The sequence below is a fragment of the Furipterus horrens genome, unplaced genomic scaffold (genome assembly GCF_987537825.1).
Source record: "Furipterus horrens unplaced genomic scaffold, mFurHor1.1.pri manual_scaffold_10, whole genome shotgun sequence".
NCBI classification, from domain to species: Eukaryota; Metazoa; Chordata; class Mammalia; order Chiroptera; family Furipteridae; genus Furipterus; species Furipterus horrens.
The window spans coordinates 84,431,232-84,453,213 of NW_028327180.1; the positions used below are offsets into that span (position 1 = coordinate 84,431,232).

At 40.7% G+C, this 21,982-nt stretch overlaps 1 long non-coding RNA gene across 3 annotated transcripts in view; it reads left to right on the forward strand.

Annotated features, from left to right (window-relative positions):
• The window catches only part of LOC150000895 (uncharacterized), a 37,989-nt gene extending 17,778 nt beyond the window's left edge, over positions 1-20,211 (forward strand). The window contains exons 4-5 of one of the 3 annotated variants that reach the window (XR_016513580.1): positions 282-478; positions 20,141-20,211. This is a non-coding gene — a long non-coding RNA (uncharacterized LOC150000895). Of the gene's footprint in view, positions 1-281; positions 1,277-10,299; positions 10,542-20,140 lie in introns of those variants that run through there. The other 2 variants (XR_016513581.1, XR_016513579.1) reach the window with 2 other exon arrangements.
• Positions 20,212-21,982: the final 1,771 nt, after the last annotated feature.

Genomic DNA, 21,982 nt, shown 5'->3' on the forward strand with positions numbered 1-21,982 from the left:
CTAGAACCACACATAAGTCTCTCTAGACTTTGTAACTTTACTTTGTCATTGCTCATATTTGTTAAATGTCTCCTTGTCTGTTTTTCTGGGACAGGGGTCTATTTATTTCACCCTTGTCCCCAAATACAATATCTATTCTGTTCTCTGTATTTTTGTTACTGCTTCTCTTCTTGCCTAAATGTTATCCTCCTTTTACCCGTCAAAATTCAAGGCACATTTTTTTTTTTTTTTTTTGGTAAAGCATTCACAGCCCACAGTGACCTCTTTCTTGTCTCTTTCAGCAGCGTGTCCTCTCGCTAGTGCTCATTGGTATGTATTTATGCACTCCCTATGGACCAAGAACAGGACCCACGCACACGGCACCAGAATGAAGTGGAGGTTCTTTCCACTACTTTACCCATGATACATCAATAATCAGTCACCTCAATCCCACTGAACAACAAAGAAACTCAAGAGGGATGCTTCTAGGGATGCCAAGGTAATACACAAATAAAAGCTGATTGCTTTTTGGGCTTTGTTATCTTTGTAGATCCAGCGCCCCCAGCACAATGTTCTGCACACAGACTATCCTCAGAAATAACTATTTCTTTGGTAAACAAATGTATGAATGTATCTGACTAATGTGGCTGCCTCCAAGAATGACACAGCCCACATCCCAGAGCCCAGTGGAAACCTGAATGGCAAGGTCAGAGAGAAATGAAGACATTCAGTAGGAGATAAATATTAAACAGATCTGGGTGACCTGAACTCTTATTGTCTCTGATTTTCTATTTCTTTTAGAAAGTGCCGAGTAATTTACTCTTGGACCAAATCCTTAAGTTTCCCTATATCTGAATTCTTAGAATAATTATTTCTCGTTAGTGCCTTGGACATGAAAACATTTGCCAAGAGAACAGAGGCTCAGGTGGGCCCCAGTAGCTGCTTTCGTATATAGGGAAAGATGACTGAGCTTTCAGCTTAATGTAAAGAAGAAATTTCTTACAGTAAATGCCAGTCAAGGTCATAGCACACTTCCTTTGGTGATGAGTGTGCCCTGTCAGTAGAAGAGTTGACGATATCTTTGAGAGGAACCATTACGAGAAATTCAAATATCAGAAAGGAGCAAGAGGAAACTGGATCACCATTAAGTTCTTCTCCAGCCACACAAGACTGTAATTCAGATAGTTTGAAGGGGTTCAGAACAAGTCTCCTCAGAATGAACCACTATGGCATACAGACTATTTTGAATGCACGACAATTAAGGCCCAAAAGCCCCAGGAGGAGCTGCCTTTTTTTTTTTTTTAAACTCCTTCTGCTTAATGGCCTGAAATAATTTAGATAGAGGGCCAGGTTCAGGAAGAGAACTAACATCAGAGATAACTAAAGAGTGAGGGCTCGGTATGGTAAGCTTGTGGAAGGTCAGCGGGGCCTGGAGGTAAAATTCCTATCTGTGTCCCATTTTATCTGCATGGCTTGGCAGAGAAATATCTTTTTCCTGTTAATCTTGTATACCAAACATTTGCTCTTCCCATTTCCTGTCAATTGTCTTCCTCCCCTTTGAAGTCCCAGACCCTACTCCCCTCTTCTTAGTTCAGGGTGGCACATAAGTCTTCTGACTGCCTGGAGGACTCTGATTTTTCTGGGGCCCCCATATGTACATAATTAAATTTGTTTTCCTCCTGTTAATCTGTCTTCTGTTAATTTGTTGATTAGTCCATCCAAAGGACCTAGAAGGGTGGAAGAAAATAATTTTTCTCCCCTATAAGTTCATTTCAGTGCTACCTGGATCATTTATTGAAAGTGTCATGTTCAAACAATACAGGCTATTCTCTGAAGGGCCCTATCCCTTTACTCTCATGAGGACACAAACTATACTCTCAAACCTTGCCACTGCCTATGCTCAGTGACAATCAAACAAGGAAATCATCACATTGAAGAAAAACAGAAAATAGCTTTTACATTTATTACTGCTGCAAAGAAAAGTGTTGGCTAATTTCCACCCTTGTCCTCCTCACAGAATTACCAATATGTTTTCCTCAGGTACAAAATAGTTGTTTTGATTACAAGTTGTTTGAATATTAACATTTCTTTCCAGACAGCAACTTTGTGTTGTAGGTAAATTGAGCTATTTCATGTAAATATAGCCAATGTTTCAGCAATATTTTAATTACCAACTCTATTGGGTACCTGACCTTTTATTTTGGCATGGTTTTATACATTGAACTTTCTAGAAATGTAACTATAAGGAAGTCAAAGGAACAAACTATAGAAAAGATCCATGAAAATAAAAATCCTAGAAGAAAACATAGGCAGTAAAATCTAAGACATCTCTCATAGCAATTTCTTTGCCAACACATCTCCTAGGGGAAGTGAAATAAAGGAAAAAATAAAGAAATAGGACTGCATCAAACTGAAAAGCTTCTGCACAGCAAAAGAAATCATCAACAAAATCAAAAGGGTACCCACTGATATGAGAATATATTTGTCAATGATACATTTGATAAGGGGTTAATTTCTAAATATATATAAAGAATTTACACAACTCAACACCAGGAAGACAAACAATCCAATTAAAAAATAGGCAAAGGGCTTGAATAGACACTTCTCCGAAGAGGACACACAGATACGGCCCGTAGACATATGAAAAAAATGCTCAACATCACTAATTATCAGAGAGATGCAAATTAAAAGCACCATGAGATAACATCTCACACCTGTCAGAATGGCCATCATCAATAAATCAACAAACAACAAGTGCTGGGAAGGATGTGGAGAAACGGGAACCCTCGCGCACTGTTTATGAGAATGCAGATTGGTGCAGCCACTGTGGAAAACAACATAGTTTCCTCAAAAAATTAAAAATAGAACTGCCTTTTAACTCAGGAGTCTCACTTCTGGGAATATATCCTAAGAATCCCAAAAGACTAATCAGAAAGAATATATGCACTCTTGTGTGCACGGAAGCATTATTTATTATTGCCAAGGTTTGGAAACAGCCTAAGTGCCTATCAGTGATGAGTGAATAATGGAATTCTACGTGGCTGTACCTCTTGTGACATCATGGATGGACCTGGAGAGCATTATGCTAAGTGAAATAAGCCAGTCAGAGAAAGACAAGCACCATATGATCTCACTCATATGATCTAATCAACAAAATAAACGACAAAATAAAGCCAGAGGCGTGGACATATGCAACAGACTGATAGATCTCAGAGGAGGGGGACTAAAGAGACTAGCCAAAGACATATATGCATATATACAAAGCCAATGGACAGCGACAGCAGTGGGGTAAAAGTGGGAGCAGGGGGTGCTTGGAGAGGGAAAAGGGAGAAAAATGGAGGATATCTGTAAGACAGTCAACAATAAAAAGTAAAAATAATAAATAATAATGCTGAGAAACCTTGTCCTCATAAATATGAGATGTCAGTGTCAAATTCCTTCTGAGTTACATGTCAAAAGCCATATACATATCTACCAATAAACATTATTTTAATGATAAAAAAAGAAAGTCAAGGGCAGATTGCACTTTGTTTTGTTCAGTGCTTTACTAAGACTCATTTACCACTTGAGTAAACCATGCAATCAACAACAATACTGTTCATGGTGTTTGCATCAGTCTGCATTTGCAGCTGTGACAGTCATTGTGATGCTAACCCTGTGTGTCTATGTGTGTAAGTCCTAATTTCAAAACAGCAGCTATAAGAAAAAGTCTTGCTTATATTCAGTTAGATGTTGTCTTGCTTCTCTCATATCCAAACACATTCATTACAAGTAGAGGTGGGTGTTAGTATGATTGTACCCAAAGGCTAAGGGAGTAAACCCCGACAGAAAATCCGGAGCCGGAGTCCCTAAGGCGGTTTGACATTGTAGTCAACACCGGCAACTCCTGCGGCGCACCTGAAGCCAAGCTGTATTGACTCCGTCTTTCCCTTGGACCCTTCAGCTGCGAAGAGAGGGGGGGTCTGCTGCATGGGCAACAGCAGACCCTCCATATCACCCTGCCCAGGCTCTGTAGCTTCAGCGTCATCACAAGATGTCGATTCAACACGAGAGGAGACAGATACCGTGTCACTCCCGAGTCGGACTGCACAGCCATTCTCGGCGGTGCAGATAGACTCTTAAGAAGCTACACCATCGTCTCTCGAGACGGACGGCTGCCAACAACAACTAAGTAATATCTCTTTATTATAAATTGATTTAAATTTTTTTCTTTTATATTTTATTTAGAGCATTATATTAATTTTATAAAAGTATACATGAAAGTGGTTATGTTATCTATAAACTTTGTATGAGGGTATAAAAGGAGCACATTACAAATGCTTGTTATAAGAGGAGGGCTTTGGGTCTAGTAAGGCTGAAATATGGATGAATAAATGGTGATGTCTTGATGTTTGTTACCTGGACTATCAATGCCACAAGCCAGGGGTCTGTTATGTTCACCACTGTAGCCCTGATGCCCAGGACAAAGCATCTCGCCTAGTGGGGTCCCTCATTTGCTCCACAGACACTTGCTGAACTCTTGGTCAGGCATAACAGGGAATATGACCATGGATGAGCCAAGCAACCAATCAGCGAACAGATAATGATGCACAGATGGCAATGATGTGCCAGGAGGAAGATGCTGGTGCAGAAGGGTAACAGATGGTAGGGGCAACTTAGAGAGCATGCACATCTCTGTGAGAAGGTGGCTTTTATACCAAGGCTGACCCATGAGAAGGACCCCGCAGTGTGAGAACCAGCAAGAGCATTCGAGGCAGAAGGAGCAGCAAATACAAAGACCAGAGGCAAAATAGCGCTTAGTGTGGCTGGGGATGGTGAAAAGGAGAATTTGACACCTCTTGGCACATGGATTATTTTAGGTTCATTACTTTTAAGAAACAGCAGACACAAAGAAGTTACCCATTTGTAAGAGACATGTACATTTCTAAGGAAATCTCCACTGGTAAGGGTGTCTCCCGGGTGTGTGAGGAAGAGGGGGATGACCTAATGTCTAGAAACTATCAATTGGGAAGACAGACACTTCAATCTGCATCACAGCCATGCTCTTCCTCATCATTCACCCTGCTTTGGCTGACATCCTTCCATGACTGGCTTCCCACTCCCCAATGTCGTACTCCCCAACGTCGTGGGGTGGTGGTGGTGGTGGTGGTGGTGGTGGTGGTGGTGTGTGTGTGTGTGTGGTGTGTGTAGCTGGAAATGGTATTTAAAGTGATGGCTTGAAGCTTTTGGGGAAGTTATTAGGTTTTTCTGGGTCCCTCTCATGTGTACAGGAGGTATACATGTTGTTAAACTTGTCTTTTTTTTCTCCTGTTAATCTGTCTTTTTATTATAGGGGGTCTCAGCCAGGAACCTAGAAGAGGAGAGAAAACATTATTTTTCCTCCCTTCAGTGGTGATGGAGATAATGGGGGATGAGACTGATACAAGATGAGTTGACAGAAGCAAGCAAGGGCCAAACAGTATTTGGCTTCATAGGTCCTAGGAAAGTATTTAGGTTTTATTCCAAGAATAATGTGAGGCTCCTGAAGTGTTTTAGACAGAAGGGAAATAAGGAAAAAACAGCACAGGGAATATATAAAATGAACTCACTTTAAACAGGCTGCTAAAATTATTAACGTTATGAAGGTTAAGGCATGAGGATATGGTCCTACTCTTTTTTCTAACTAGCCTGGTAACTTCAACTTTTGAACTCTCTAGTTCTGCATTATGGCCTGGATAGACATCATTTCATGTGTGTCAATACCTGGGTATACACCAGACCTCTGATTAACCCTGAAGGACTCATGTAATCAGACCACCTGACACCCACCAGACATCTATTATCCAGACCACTGGATGTGACCAGATTTCCTGGTGCACATTTTCCAGACCATCTGGTATCTATCATCCAGACCCCTGATCTCTGACTCATAACTATCTTAGAACAATACAAGAGCTAAGAACAAAGGACTGATAATTCTCAAGAATGCACTTTTCACTATAAGAACTCCTTAACTTTTCTTTCTTCTTTAGAACACTTCCCAGTTTTGCCTAGCTGTGTTTCCAGTTTGCAAACTCTAAGACCCTTCAATAAATCTTTATCATTTATTTCTAGCAAAGACTCCAGACTCTTTTGAGTTTGTTTGACAGAAATATGATCCAGCTTCCATTTTGAAAAGATATATCTGGCTGCAGTGAGGAGAATGAATGGATTATTGGCATTCACCAGATGCTTAATTAAATGCACAGGTACACACATCCCTGCATTGAATGAATAAATCTATGGATTCAGTGGTGCAGAAAAAGCCAAGGGCTGCATGCCTGTGCTGGGCTCTTCTGTCTTGCCCATCAGTTCTTTCCTGAGCCTCAGGTTCCTCATGGGAAAACAAGAGGCCTTGATGATCCCCCTCCAGCTCTGAAATAATTCAGCAGCTCCTGCCAACCCACCCTACTGCCAAGGCTCTCAGGCTTCAAGCAGCTGGAATGAAAAGCTGCTGAATGCCTCTGCTGTTTATCATCCTCCGTTTGGCATTTTGTCTGCAGCTGGGGCCCTCGCTATAAGACCACTCAACATCTATAAGCTGACTAATTTCCACGCTGATTGCAAAGCTGGAAATGTATACACTTGTCATTCTTATTCTTGGCCCAAACGCTCGTGCTGACAGTAGCTCTGATGATGGGGCACTGACACCACTTGCTAGTTATTGTCTGATGTGCAATTGACACGAGCGGGTTTAGGAGGATGTACAATTTGATAATCAGACCCCATCTGCAAAGCAATCACGAGTCACATTATGGAAAGAGTGCAAGTAAAAGCTGGGGGTGTGGCTCTTATTTTCTACTTCCCTTACCCTGGCAAAGACTGTGGAAAAAGATGTTGCTGTGAAAAACAATTTTGTATACATTTTTTAATACAATGAGCATCTCTTAGTGCTTTGAATTTATACAAGTACAACAAGCCGCAGACTATGAAACAAAATGCTTTTGTGTATATGATCTCACTTTGCAAATGCATTATATTAATATAGTTATAAAGTAACGTGTTTGATGAAGATACTAAAACCACACAGAAGCATGTAAAATGTGAAGATAATATACTCTGCTCACCTCAGTATGATGCAGTGGTGGAGAGAAGACTATATAATCAGACTACATGGATCCTGTCTCAGCCTCTTCAGATAATTTTCTGTTATAACCTCAGGCATATTATCTCACTTCTCTTACTCCAGTTTTCTTATCTCGTAAATAAAAATAATAATAGCACCTGTATAATGGCATTCTGATGGGGATTAGTTTATAAATGTAATGTAAAATATGAATGTCAAGTTTAGGATAGTACCTGACATATATTACGAGCTTCATAAATATTAGCTACTCTTACTCTCTATTTTATTACTCCTCCTCTCTAAAGCCAACTGCACCTGGCAGGTGCCCTACATACAGCTTCCAATTTAACCATCTACTCAAGAAATCTTTTATCTCTATTTTCTTTGATTAAAAATGGGACTGCAAGCTAAAACAGGTTTTTCAAATTTCTTTTCTTCCCCAGCCAAAATGTATCATGGCAATTCTTGTTCTTATCAATATATAGATCTGCAATGTTCATAGTTTTATAGTATTTATTTTATGGATAGGCTAGAACTTACTTTTCTTCAGCTGATGAATATTTAGGGTGCCTGCGACTTTTTGCTGCTACAAGTAGTGTTGCAGTCAAGTTCATTGTCAATGTCTCTGCATGTTCCTAATAGTTTCTCTACAGGATAGATTCTGAGAAGTTACAAGATCCCCTTGGTTGTATATTCACCAAAACCAAGGGGGAACCAGGGTGAGTGAATATTGGAGGGGGAGCTTTTCTACTACTCTTGTAGGTGTTTTGACTAATCTAATAAGACAGATACACAGGAGGGAAAAAAAAACAATTTTAATTTCATATGTACAGGGGCTACCTAACAATACAAGGGTCCAAGGACAATCAGTCAATTGAGGCTTCTATGCCATCCAGAGATAAGGAGAAGATGGTCAAAGTCTGAGATTTCAACAAGGAAGAAGGCAATTCACAAAGCTATGGAATAACAAATGTTTGGTAAACAAATGTCTGCCATGCCATGCAGAGGCCAGGGGACACAGAGAGGACTCTGAACAAGATTGATTTGCTAGGTGCTCCCAGTCCACCATTCTCAATCATTAATTATACTGTAGAAAAGAAGGAGGCGGAGGAGGGGCAAGGCGACATGAACATGGACATTTATTATCACCCTGGCTGGTTTGGCTCAGTGGATTGAGCGTCGGCCTGCGAGCTAAGTGTCGCTGGTTCGATCTTCCAGTCAGGGCACATCAGAGAAGGAAAACTCTGATTCCAAAAAACCTCTGCTGCCTTGCGGCATACCTCTTCAGGGGAAAGGCTAAGGGAGTAAACCCCGACAGAAAATCCGGAGCCGGAGTCCCTAAGGCGGTTCGACGTTGTAGTCAACACCGGCAACTCCTGCGGCGCACCTGAAGCCAAGCTGTATTGACTCCGTCTTTCCCTTGGACCCTTCAGCTGCGAAGAGGGGGGGCGGTCTGCTGCATGGGCAACAGCAGACCCTCCATATCACCCTGCCCAGGCTCTGTAGCTTCAGCTTCACTGGAGAGGACACTCCAGCGACATCGCAAGATGTCGATTCAACACGGGAGGAGACAGATACCGTGTCACTCCCGAGTCGGACTGCACAGCCATTCTCGGCGGTGCAGATAGACTCTTAGGAAGCTACACCATCGTCTCTCGAGACGGACGGCTGCCGACGACGACGACTCTAGGCCTTCAAAATAAAGTATTTCCTGAAACCCTGCAAGCACCTGGAAGTTTAGCAAGAAAACAAAAGAAAGGAACAATTTGATTGGTTTAGTGTAAATGAATCAGGAACTTATGTTCTGGGTTTCTCAATACGGGAACATGGCTGGCAAAATTCACTTAAGCTGCGCAGAGCCCATGGGATGTGAAAGGAGCGTGCAGGTTGAATTTATATCCATGCTGCCCTGTAAGCGATACAAATAACTCTTAATTTAAGCCCAGACTTTTCCCCACAGTGGGCCAGGAAACCTAACTGCATGATAACAGCTTGCATTTTCATAGCTATGATTTTCCCCCTCAACAATCCTGAAATACTGTGAGCAATGCATCCATTTCCCTCTCCCTACTTAAACAGCAAGATGGTTTTGTGTGGCAGAACAAACGTGAAAAACTTACAAACATACATCAGATATACATATATACACACATATTAATCTTGTGTGTATATAGAAAACATAAATGGCATCCAGTTAAGTTTAAATTCCATATAAACAACAAATAATATTTTAGCCTAAGTATATGCCATGCAATATTTGGAGTCACATTTTTATTTTTAAAAAATGTTTTAAAATAATTTTTAGTATAAATATGTGTCACACAATATTTTGGATATGCTTGTACTAAAAAGTACTTGTTTACCCATGATTAAAATTTATCTGGATATTCTGTATTTGTATTTCCTACATCTGTTGACCCTAGTTCTTTTGATTTCCCCACCTAGACCAATGAGACAAGACATGTAGTTTTTGATTTAGAGAAGGCCATCTTTCTTCAATGGAAAACACATCTAGAATAGGAAGAGGATGGAGGTGGTAGGAACTATCCATCAATTAGTGGGCTCAGCTAAGTATGTTTAGAAGGAATATGGTGTCTATAATCTATTTGCAAGACTCATTTGGAAGGCAGAGCCCAGGAGGTCACTGCCCAGCTGAGTGGGAGAAGAGAAGGGCAAACTCTGAGTGAGGACACCTGGTAGGTGGGTGGGTTCCCCAGGGAGAGTGGTGTCTCAGAGAGGGTTGCAGACTCAAAGTCAAGAGTCCTTGTGAGACTCCTACCCTCTATTTTGTTATATTCTCAGTTCTCAGTACAGTGCTTAACAGGTAAGTACTCAATAACTTTGTGGAGTAAATTAATGAGTGGGCTTCCCTGTCTATAAAATAAAAAAATGGTACCAAGTCAGGTTAAACTATTGCGTTTCAAACCAAGTCATGTTTCGAACTAGGCCTCAATTTCTGAAGAAATATATCTGGGTTTCCCTGGATTGAAGAAGAAACTGAAAGAAGCAGGCAGGGACCCAGGCACACCATTTCTGCCTCAGCCAGAGACCCTTCTTTCTAATTCTCTTTTACACTGAGGTTCAAATGAGATTTAACTTAAATATGATTCACTGTGAAAACTAAATAGTTATAAAAATACGTTGAAGATTTAGAAGAAATGTTTCAGTTCTAAGTGCTTTGACTCCACCCACATCCTTATTTTTCCAAACAAAACGATCTGCATGTTTGCTCAAAGCTGGCAGGAGGTGGCTGAGAAGACACAGTCTCGAGAACAGGAAGAAAAGGGACTTGCAAGAGGACTTCTCACTCTGGTCTCCAGTTTCCCCAGCCAGTTCACCTCAGTAGCAGCAAGTCTTGCCTGGAGTGATAATTACTTGTCAAATCCCCAGACAAAAATGAGGAAGACAAATAATCCTGTGCAATCTCTCCAGCCGTCTGTCGCGCTGAAAATGTGGCCTAATTGATTCTGCAAATGCACCCGGGGAATATAAAACTGTAATCAGTTTTTCCATCGTGTTTATATCTATAGTGACGGAAGTCTAATTGCAAAATTTGTCATTATGAAATAAACTAGTGATCACAGGTATACATGGCAATCCGCAGGATGGTGTTACTAGCTTTTGTGCAAATCACTGATGGCATTTTTGTGTTCAGCACACAAACCCAGTCTGGGACAAGCTCCGTTTTGACCATGTACGATATTCCAATTGCTAAGTGTTTCAATGACCTATGCCATCTGTTAAGTGTGATATTTCTGTCCCCACCTTCACCTCCAGGAAATGTCTACCTGTCTCTAGCTTATCAACTCAGATGAGGATGTTACATGGGGGCAACTGTCAAAGGGCCCTTGAGCCACGCTCTGGTCTGAGCAACAGGCTTCAATGGCCGCCCAGTAGCCCGGGACAAATTCAAGTTGCCTCAACAGCTGCAGCTACCCTTTTGGTCTCGCCACGCGCCCATTTCTCCCCAGCTCTATCGGACTGCTTGCCCGTCACTGCAAACGTGATTATCCTGTCCTTCTCCGGTCCTTTCTTCATTTCTCTGAACCCTCGGGTTTTATATGCATATTAAAATGTCTACGTATAGCCATTCTGACACCAGGCATGCTTCTAAGCCCGTAGCTGTCCTTCGGAGAAGGGTAGCAGACCTCTGCTTCTGGGAGGATAGAACAGATGCACTTTTCCCCTATTTCTCCAGGCAAAGACTTTGTATAAAAAACAGACAGAAGACGACTGAAAGGTGAGGGAAAGAAGGCAGGACAGATGGGGCACTGTGCCCCAATTCATGAGTTCTCTGTTTTCCTTTTGCTTCATGTACCCACCCTGGGTGCCCACGCAGCCTGTCACTGGGAAGTGCCAACAGACACGACCACAAAATAAGACACGCAAAAGTCAGCCAAAGGAAAGGGAAGGCAGGCCGAACAGAACATTTTTAGCCAATAATTACTGTACTGTAGCCCAACAGCACAGAGTCCGTGGCCTCACCTCTACCTAAGACTGAGTGGGAGCCTGCATCCACCCTCACCGGGCTATAAGGAGGAACGCTGACTGCACCCCAAACCCTGCCTGGGTGGTGTCTGTGAAGGCCACATGAGAAGCTGGCACTTTCACCCCTGCTGGGCAGAAATAACCCCCCCCCCCTTTGCGTCAGTGTCAGAACAAATCACGTTGGGGGCCTGAACCACCACCTAAATATGTCAGTAAGGAAGCACATGCCCCTCCCCTCCCCTGGGTGCTACAGCAGGAGTCCTGATGGAGAGTCAGGCCTTTAACACCACCCAGTGGTGACAAGCCACTCCTCCACCTTGGTGTCAGTGGGGACCACTGAGGAGCAGTCAGATGGACTCTTCTTCCTCCCAGGGAGGCAGGGAGACTTCAGTGGAGGCCTAATGGGGAACCCAAAGTCCCAACAATGCCCAGCCAAGCTGAGAGGCTCCCCACCCTCAGGTGTAAATGTAGGCCAAGTGGGGCACCTGGACATCTACTGCCCCCTGGCAGTAAGGGGAATAGAACCCTCCCACATGGCCTCTGCCAGGCTGGTGTCAGAAAAACTAGTTAAAACAAAAGATATAAGTAAGATCCAGAGAGACACAATATAATACCCCCCAAATCCAGATTTCCGTTAAAAACCACTCATCATACCAAGAACCAGGAAGACCTCAAACTGAATAAAAGAGCATTAATAAATACCAACAATGACACACTGGCGAGGCTAGACTTATCTGCCTCAGGCTAGACCTATCTAACAGCCATCACAAAAAGTGCTTCATCAAATAATTAAAAACATACTTGAAACAGAGATAAGGAAGAACCAAATGTAAATGGAGAATTTCACATACAATAACTAAAAGAAAGAAACCTATGATTGGGCTCAAATTAAAATTTAGGAGAAAGAAGGGAAAAATCAATGAACTGGAACACAGAATAGAAATTACCCTATATGAACAACAGAGAAAAAACAGACAAAAATAATAAACAGAACCACAGGGACGTGTATGTCATCAGTCCCAGAAAGAATTCACATTACAGCGTTCTCTCTGACTACAATGGAATTGAACTATACAGATCAATAACGAAAAGATAACACTGACATCTCCAAACATGTGGACACTAAACAACCTACTTCAGATAATCCATGAATCAAAGGGAAAGCTGCAAGAGAAATTTTAAAAAGTTACTTAACTGGATGAAAATAAAAATACAACATATATTATCTAAGGAGATAGACAGATGGCAAAAAAGCATAGGAAGGGATGTTCCACATCATACATCATCAGGAAAATGGACACTAAACAACATGAGATTCCTGAATACATCTATAAACACTAAATACATCAAATGTTGGCAAGGATAAGGAGTGGAGGGAACTCTCATCGTGGCTAATGGGAATGCAAAATGGTACAGCCACTTTGGAAGACTGTTTGGTGATTTCTTGCAAGATTAAATATTCGTAACATACCATCTAGTCATCACATTCTTTGTTATTTACCCCATAAAGTTAAAAACATATGTCCATACCAAATCCTGTACACAGATGCTTATAGCAGTTTTATATTCATAATTGCCAGGACTTGGAAACAACCAAGGAATCCTTCAGTGGCCAAATAAATAAAAAAACTGGTATATCCAGACAATGGCATTTTATTCAGCACTGAAAAGAAATGAGCTATCAAGCCATGCAAAGTCATGGAGGAACCTTAAATGCATATTACTGAGTAAAATAAGTTAATGTGAAAAGACTACATGACATTCTGGAAAAGGTTAAAATCATGAAAAAATTAAGAAAGATCAGTAGTTGCCATGGGTTAAAGGGGAGGAATAGATGAATAAGCAGAGCATGGAGAATTTTTAGGGCAGTGATACTATTTTATATGATACTACAATGGTAGATACATGTCATTATGCATTTGTCAAAACCCATACAATGCATAACGCCACGACTGACTATAATGCAAACTATGGACGTTGGGTTATGTGTCAATTCATCAGTTGTAACAAATGTACCAATCTGGTGGGGATGTTTTTAATGGGGAGTCTATACAGGTGTGGGGCAAAGGGTGTATGAGAAATCTTTACAACTATCCCTTAATTTTGCTGTGAACCTAAAACCACTTTTAGACAAGTCATAAATAAATACACACAAGCATGAGCATACACATACGAACATACCCCATGTCAAAATCTGTGTAACGCAGCTAAAGCAGTGCAGCAAGGAAAACTTATAGCACTAAGTGCATACATTTGAGAAGAGGAAAACTCTCACATCAATAATTCATGCTCCCACAGAAGGAAGAAAATAATAAATGGAAGGGCAGAAGTAAATGAAATTGAAACAAAAAAGTAGAGAAAAATCAATGAGGTGAAGAGCTGGCTCTTTGTAAAGATCAATAAAATTGATAAACCTCTAGCAAGACTGACAAGCACCAAGAAAACACAAATTACTAATATCAGTTTTGACACAGGCTATTATAACAGAATCTGCAGACATATAAAGGATAATCAGAGACTATTACGAACTCTACACACATAAATTTGAAAATTTACATGAAATAGACTAACTCCTTGAAGCTACCATAACACTAAAATATGAAATAAAGAATTTAAATAGCTCTATAACTATTAAGATAATTTAATTCATAATTAAAAAACTCCCAATGAGGTAATCTCTAGGCTCAGATGGTTTCATGCAGAATTCTACCAAATTATTAAAAAGAAGTAACACCAATACTGCACAATCTCTTCTAGAATCCAGAAGAGGATAAAACATTTTTCAATTTCTTTATGAAGCTAGTGTCACCCTGATACCAAACCAGACAAAGACAATACAAAGAAAGAAAACTATAGACAAATCTCTTTCATAAATATGGACACAAAAATCCTTACCAGGATATTAGCAAAGGAATCCAACAACACATAAGAATAATTATACACCGTGATGAGGTGGAGTTTATTCTGGGGATGCAAGGCTGGTTCAATATTTTAAAAAATCAATGTAATTCACCATATTAACAGGTTAAAGATGAAAAATATGATTATATCAATCAATACAGAAAAGGCATTTGATGAAATTCAATATTTATTCAAGATGAAAAAAAAAAAAGCACTCTTACAAACATTGGAATAGAGAAGGATTTTTTTCACCTAAGAGCATCTACAAAAAGCCCTACAGCTGACATAGAACTTAGTGGCCAAGGACTGAAAGGTTTTCCCCAAAGATCAGGAGCAGCCAAGAGTATTTGCTCCCCCTTTTGAATTCAACATGGTGCTGGCAGTTCCTCCTAGTGGGACAGACAAGGAAAGGATATAAAGGGCATAGAAATGAGAAAGAAAGGAATAAAACTGCCCATACTTGCAGATGATAAGATTGCCTATAAAGGAAATTACAAAGATTCTAAAAAACCAAAAAACAAAACACAAAACCTCCTAGAACACATGAGTTCAGCAAGGCCAAAAACTATGAAATAAATGTACAAAAAATCAGTTACATTTCTAGTCTATCAATGAGCACAAGGACATCAAAATTAAGAATAAAATGATTTATAATAGCTCAAAATGAAATACTTAGGTGTGTATCTAACAAGGCATGTATAAGACTTGCGTGGTGAAAACTAAAGACTGCTTATAAATCAAAATATACCTAAATAAATAGACATACTTTGTTCCTGGATCAGAAGACTCAATATAGCAAAGCTGTCAGTTCTCCCCAAATTGGTATATATAAGCTTAATGTAATTCCCGTCAAAATCCCAACAAGTTTTTGTTTGTTTGTTTTTTGTAGATACAGGCAAATTTTTCTAAAATATATATGGTATTGCAAAGGAACCTGGATAGATAATACCATTTTGAAAAGAAGAAGAATGTGGAAGGAATCAGTCTACATGATTTAAAGATTTAACATACAGCTTCCATAATGAAGACTGTGTAGTATTGGTAAAGGTACAGATAGATAAATTGAACATAGTAGAGAACCCAGAAACAGATACACACAAATATACCCAACTTTTGATAAAGGTACACAAGCTATTTAATGGAGATAAGAAAGGCTTTTTAACACATGGTACTGGACCTACTAGACATTCATAGGCCAAAAATATTTAGTTTTAAACCTAAATATCAGTCTCACACCTTATAAAAAAGTTAACTCAAAACGAATCACAGACTTAAATATCAAATGTAAAGCTATGAAAATTTTATTTAAAAAAACAAGATAAAATCTCTAGTATCTAGGTCTATGCAGAGTCTCTTTATAGACTTGACACCAAAAGCATGAGCCATAAAAGAAAAAAAAATTGAGAAATCGGACTTCATTAATATTAAAAACGTTTGCTCTGTGAAAGACTGAATTTTAAGAGATAAAAAGCAAGCTACAGAGTGGGAGGAAATATTTACAAAACACATATCTGACAAATAACTCATATCTACAGAATAGAAAGACCTTTCAAAAGGTGACACTAAAATATCAAAGAATCAAATGAAAAATAAGCAAAATGTATGAATAGACATTTCATAGAAGAGGAGTAACAGGTAACAAATGAGCAGATGAAAAAATGTTCAATATCACTAGTCTTCAGGAAAATGCAAATTAAAACCACAATGAAATAAAACTACACACCTAGCAGGATGACTAAAATAAAATATAGTGAAACCCCCCAACTATTTGTGAGGATCTAAAACTATTTGATCATTTGATCACATTATTGGTGAGCATGGAAAAAGGTACAGCTAGTCAGGAAAACCTTTTGGCAGTTTCTTAAAAAATAAAACATGTAACTATGGTACTACCAAGCAATTGCAATCTTGGGCTTTGTCCCAGAGAAATGAAAAATTTATGTTCACACAAAATCCTGTATATGGGTGTTTATAGCAGCTATATTCATAATTGCCCCAAACTGGAAACAACCCAGATGCCTTTCAGCAGGTGAATAAATTGTGGTAAATCCACACCTTATAATGCTGCTCAGCAAAGACAAACAAAAAAACAAAACAAAAACTAAAAGAACCCACTGATCCATGTGATCAGGTGACAACCTAGATGAATCTTCAGAGATTAATTCTGAGTGAAAAGCCAGTCCCAAATATTTGTATATACGGCATGATTTCATGCATATAACATAATTGTAATGACAAAATCACAGAAATGGGCAAATTAATGGTTTCCGGGGGTTAAGGAGTGAGAAAGGAGCAGAACCAAGTGAAGGTGGGGTATGAAAGGGCAAAGTGATCCTTGAGGTAGCAGAAATGTTCTGTAGTTTGACTGTGTCAATGACGATGCCTAGGTTGTGACCCTGTACTACAGTTTTTAAGATGTTAACTTTGGGATAAAATAAGTAAACGGTAACTAGAATCTTATTTCTTCAAACTGCCTATAAATCTAATTATTTCAAAAGAAGTAGTTTAGCTTAAAAATTTAGTAGCATGGAGTAGAGAGAAGGGTGTATTTCTAAAGAGAAATAAGGGACAGCTGGTGCATCTGAAGGAATCGACAGCAGAGGTCCTCTCCTACTAATTGAGAGGTGGTAGTATATTCTCTGGCACTTTGTGTAACATCAAGCCTTGTCATGTGATTTTATTCCTCTCGCCCTCTTTGGTGCTTCTCTCTCTTTAATATCACCCACCTCCCCCATCTCCTGGGCCCATCGGTCAATCCCTGTTCATTAGTTCTTGGCCAACAAGTCTTCGAACAAAACTTCCCATCTCTATATTGTAATTTAGTTAGTGCCTATCCTGTTTAAGGCAATGGGGACACAGACGATTTTAGGGGCTTAGTGTCAGGAGGGACAGCTTGGCCCAGATAGCTCTGCCTTGGGGTGGGTGTACTCCAAGCCCTGAAAGAAAGGCACAGCCTCGGGGGAAATAGAAGTGAGAGGTCACATGTTACGAAAAGGCTAGGGGGAGTCTTTGTGGTGATGGGCAAAGTGTTCTGCCATCTCCAGGGTGGAGAGGACTGAATCTGCCAGAGGTGACCGAAGGAACACTGTGAGGAACTTGAACAGGAAAACAGGGGCCACACCTTGGAGGACTACAGACCAAATGAGGTCAGCATTCCTGTGCTTGCCAACACACCCAGTGCCCAGACGTGGCAGACTCATAACCCATCAACGTCAAAGCCAGAAGATATGTCAAGGACGTGGCCTTCTCTTTCCTTTTTATACAGAGACTAAGTATATGGGTCAAGTTCAAGAATTGGGATGAAATCCAAGGATCCTGCCTCTTATAAACACCATGTTTTTTTCCAGTTTCCAGGGGTCTGCTCCTGGGTACAGAAGCAACCAATAAAGATCACTCACCTCTGTTCCTCTGCTTGAATCCCACTTTCCCCAGATTCTACACTAATAGAGACTTTTTCCTCATTGTTCAAGTCTCAGCTCAAAAGTCCCCTCCTGGGGGAGGCCTTCTCTGACCACGCTGTCTGAAGCAGCCTCTCCTCACTGTCCAGCCTACCAACCCGATTGTCTCCACACCTGGAACCGCACTTCAAAACTACTTTGTTCATTTCCCAATTTGTTTTTTGTCTGTCTTCTCCTTTACAACGCAAACTCCATTCTTTGTCTCTGCTTCTGCCACAATTACATCTTGGATTGCCAGCACTATTCTAAACCTAGGAAAACGGAAAAGTGAGAGACAACCAGGAAGGTTAAGAAGGAGAGAGGAAATTTGCAAGGAAGTTAACTAGTTTATTCAACAAACTGTGAGCACCCACCGTTTGTGAAACACTGTGCCAGAGAGTAATGAGAGGAATACAAGAGTGAACAGACATGATGATATGGCCCTTGCTCTCAAAAAGATGAAAATCCAAGGGTGAAGTCACAATGTACCTGACTCGTTCACCAGATAAAAATAAAACTACAGCTAGGATTAATGCAATGAATGAGAAATATAAGTTGCAGTGATTCACAGGATAGCAAGGTTTGACCTTATCATGGAGAGAGTCACTTGGAAAATGATGCTTGCGCTGAGACTGGGGAGTAGGTATGAGCAAATGAAGTGAAGAGGAGGAGGAGCACAATAGGAGGAGGGAGCGGTATCTCGGCAGCTAAGTGTGCACGTCTGCTCACGCTATGGAGGGTGGTCCCTGGCAGCCCAAGTGCCCCTCACACTCCGGGACACTGTCAATCAGCAGAGTTCCTGGACATAGGAGGGATATATGGGGATCGGCCATGCCAATTAATTACCATTCTCCGCGCTTAAATCATTATTTGTTAATATCAGAGTAAACACTGACTAGCTAATGCAGCTTTATCTGCCTACAGCAGAATTTTAATTTGCATGCTTTATGACACTAATAATTGTACAGTATCCAGGAGATAGCTTTTAAAAGTCAGCTTTTCCTCCTCTTTCTCTCCCCCTCTAGAATTTCTCTTTCCTATGGGGATTGCTGTTTTCTTTTCACATTTCCATTAATTTACTCGCTTATTAATTTAACTAACATTTGCTAAGTCCATGATGGGCAAGGTCCATGGCAGGAACTGGGGGGAATTCTAGCTCTCAGGAATCAGATGTGTTCACAGGCTGAACAATCTCTCTTCTTTTACATTGAAGACAAAAATCCTCCTCTACTTGCCATTCCCCAGACATGCAATGTTGTTCCAGGCCTTCATGCATCGGCTCTGCTATTTCCTTTGCCTGGATTCTCTCCCTCCTTAATTATACACCTGCTAATCTCTATGACTAAGCTAAATTCTATTTCTTCTTCGAAACCATGGACCTCTCAGGATTATTCTGATTGCAACTGAGAAAATAAACCCATTCTAACTAGTTTATGTTTAAAAACAAAATTTATTATCTTACATAGCTGAACAGCCCTGGGGAAATCTGGCTTCAGGGACAGTGTGTTTTAAGAATAACATCACTAGGAACCAGGTCTCTCTCTCTCTCTCTTTTGTTTCTTATTTTGGTTCTTCTCCTACATGCATCTTAGCTGCTATAAACTGTTGGTTTCACATCTCTTAGGGAAAACAAGAGTATTGTCTCATAAATATCAGAGAAGGGTTTCATTCTTTTCCATTGGCCTGTCCTCATGACCATTTTTGAACCTATTACTCTTCTTGGGGGGAAGTAAGCCTCTGATTAGGCAGGCCCCTCACATGATAGTCTTGTTGACCTGTGGGAATTTCTTGAGTACCTCTTCATTCCTACCATGTGGCCCTGCTTTTCTTTAGCCCCCCCCCCACGTACTTATAAAACTCTATCTTCTATATACTCGAAAATTCACAGCAGCAGGGGAGACGGAGAAAGGCATAGGGGCACAGTGACAGTGACAGTAGAATCGGTAAGAGATTTACTTGCAAAAATATTAATAAATCAGTATTCCTTTGTTAATGACTTTCTGTGCCCCAAGTATCACAGGAACCACACAAAATTACGGTTTAAAAGAGGAGATATGGTTACACCCAAGAATCTGGATGACAGTGTTGTCAAACATGATTGTAATTAAAATATCATTAATGCACATTTATTATGTATCAGACATTTTGCTGAGGGTTTTACTAACATTTTGCATTTAAAACACACAACCGTGCATTAATTTATAGATGGAAAAAAAGAGACTGGAACCTAATAATTTTCTCCATCTTTCAGCAAGCGCATGACTGTATTAAAATTGGAATCCACTGTGCCAAGAGATGAGACTACAACCGTGTACATGACTCAGAAAGGTATTGTCCTCATAGAGTGATGCAGTAAGAGAGTCAGACACCATTCTAATGCCTATAAAGATTAAATTACACAGAGAACAGTTAACAGTAGAGAAGCACAGGGTGCTATGATAATATGTAGCAGGGCATCAAGGGATAGTCTTGTGGAGAAATTATGTTTTAAGACGCTGGGGAGGGTCTAGGGTTCAAAAGATGAAGAAAGGAGGAATACTCTGGATAGAGGACACAGTGTGGTCAAATGTTCTGAGGGGCAAAGAAACGTGGTATATTTGAGTGTCTGAAGAAGGCCAGAGTAGCTAGGGTACTGAGGAATATAGCCTGACCTTTGTATAGCCTGGTGTGGAATAAAGCTGTGAAGACAGTGGCCAACTTTGCAGAGCTCTGGTAGGTTGTGATATGTATTTTAATTTCAGAATAACCAACCGATATTGGGTTTTGAGCTGAGGAGTGACATGATTATACTGAATTACAGAGCAAGAAAAAAAGCTAGAAAGCAAAGTAACTAGGAATATATTGTATAGTCCAGGAGGCAGAGTGTTATGTGTTAGCAATAGAGGTAGAGAGGTGGACTGATTCAAGAAATTATCGGGGGTAAAATCAGAGGTACTTAATCATGGCAGAAGGTTTTAGATTGAATGCAGGAGGGCAGAGTGAGAGAGAGGGAACTGTCAGCATGAACCAAAGGGAACAGGAAGGCAGCAAAGTATGTCCACCACTTCTATAGGGGAACTGGGGAATGCAGAAAGGATTGAGGGGAGGCAACCATGTAATCAAAAGGTAAGCAAAAGACCCATGTGGGATGGTTTTGTGAGCAGAAAATCGGCAGGAGCCATTTGGTGAGGATACACACTAGGGGATAAGGTTGGAAAACAGGATGGGACTAGATCAAGCAGGGACTCAGGAAACTGTCTAAGATGTTTATACACAATCTAGTAGCAAAAGAGAACCATCAAAAGTTGCCGAGAAAAGGAACGTCTTGACCAGGTGAGCATGTCAGTGAACTTTTGGTTGCATTGTGTAAAGGAAGAACAGAGGGGCACAGTGAAGGGGAGCAGAGGAGACAGGGGGAGAGGAGCAGTTAAGGAGGCTGATGCCATATGCTCAGAGAAAGACAGAAAGGGTTTGAAAAAGGAAGATGGGGCAGTAAGGACAATCAGAACCAAAATCTAAAGTAGCATGAATGTATCATCACTCTGGGCACTGTGAGGTTTGTGGATGAAAAGAGCTATCCTCTGCCTGGGGGAATTTAAAGTTTAGGGCGCAGCAAAATTTCATTTCTAGAAGCCCAACTAAGTCATATGAGACAGAAAAAGGCTACCAAATTTCAGAAGACAGACAGAGGGGTGCTTCTCCTTGAGGGGATCATGGAAGGCCTCAGAGAGTGACTAAAAGAATTCAGAATGGGGTTTTAGTTCACTAGAGAGAAGAATGAAAAGCGATTTCGGAGGTCACACCTCAAATGCCATGTCTCCAGGAGAATGCGATTTTGACATTTGCCTAAAATTGTATCACGGCATGTCTGAGGCCTTGGTACGACTTTGCGCCTCTTGGTTGTCAGCACCTGCCAACTAAGCACCTCTACAAACTACTCTGAGGCCAGCAGCCCTATTCCAGAGTCGTTAATGAAGGTGGTAATGAGACTGGGCTGTGCTCTGACCCCAGAAAGTCCCCTGTAGACACCTTGACCTCCCTGTAGCCTGGGATGCCACTCATTACCACGCTTTGCCAGATTGGCCATTACACTCTTTGACAGTTTCCAATCTTG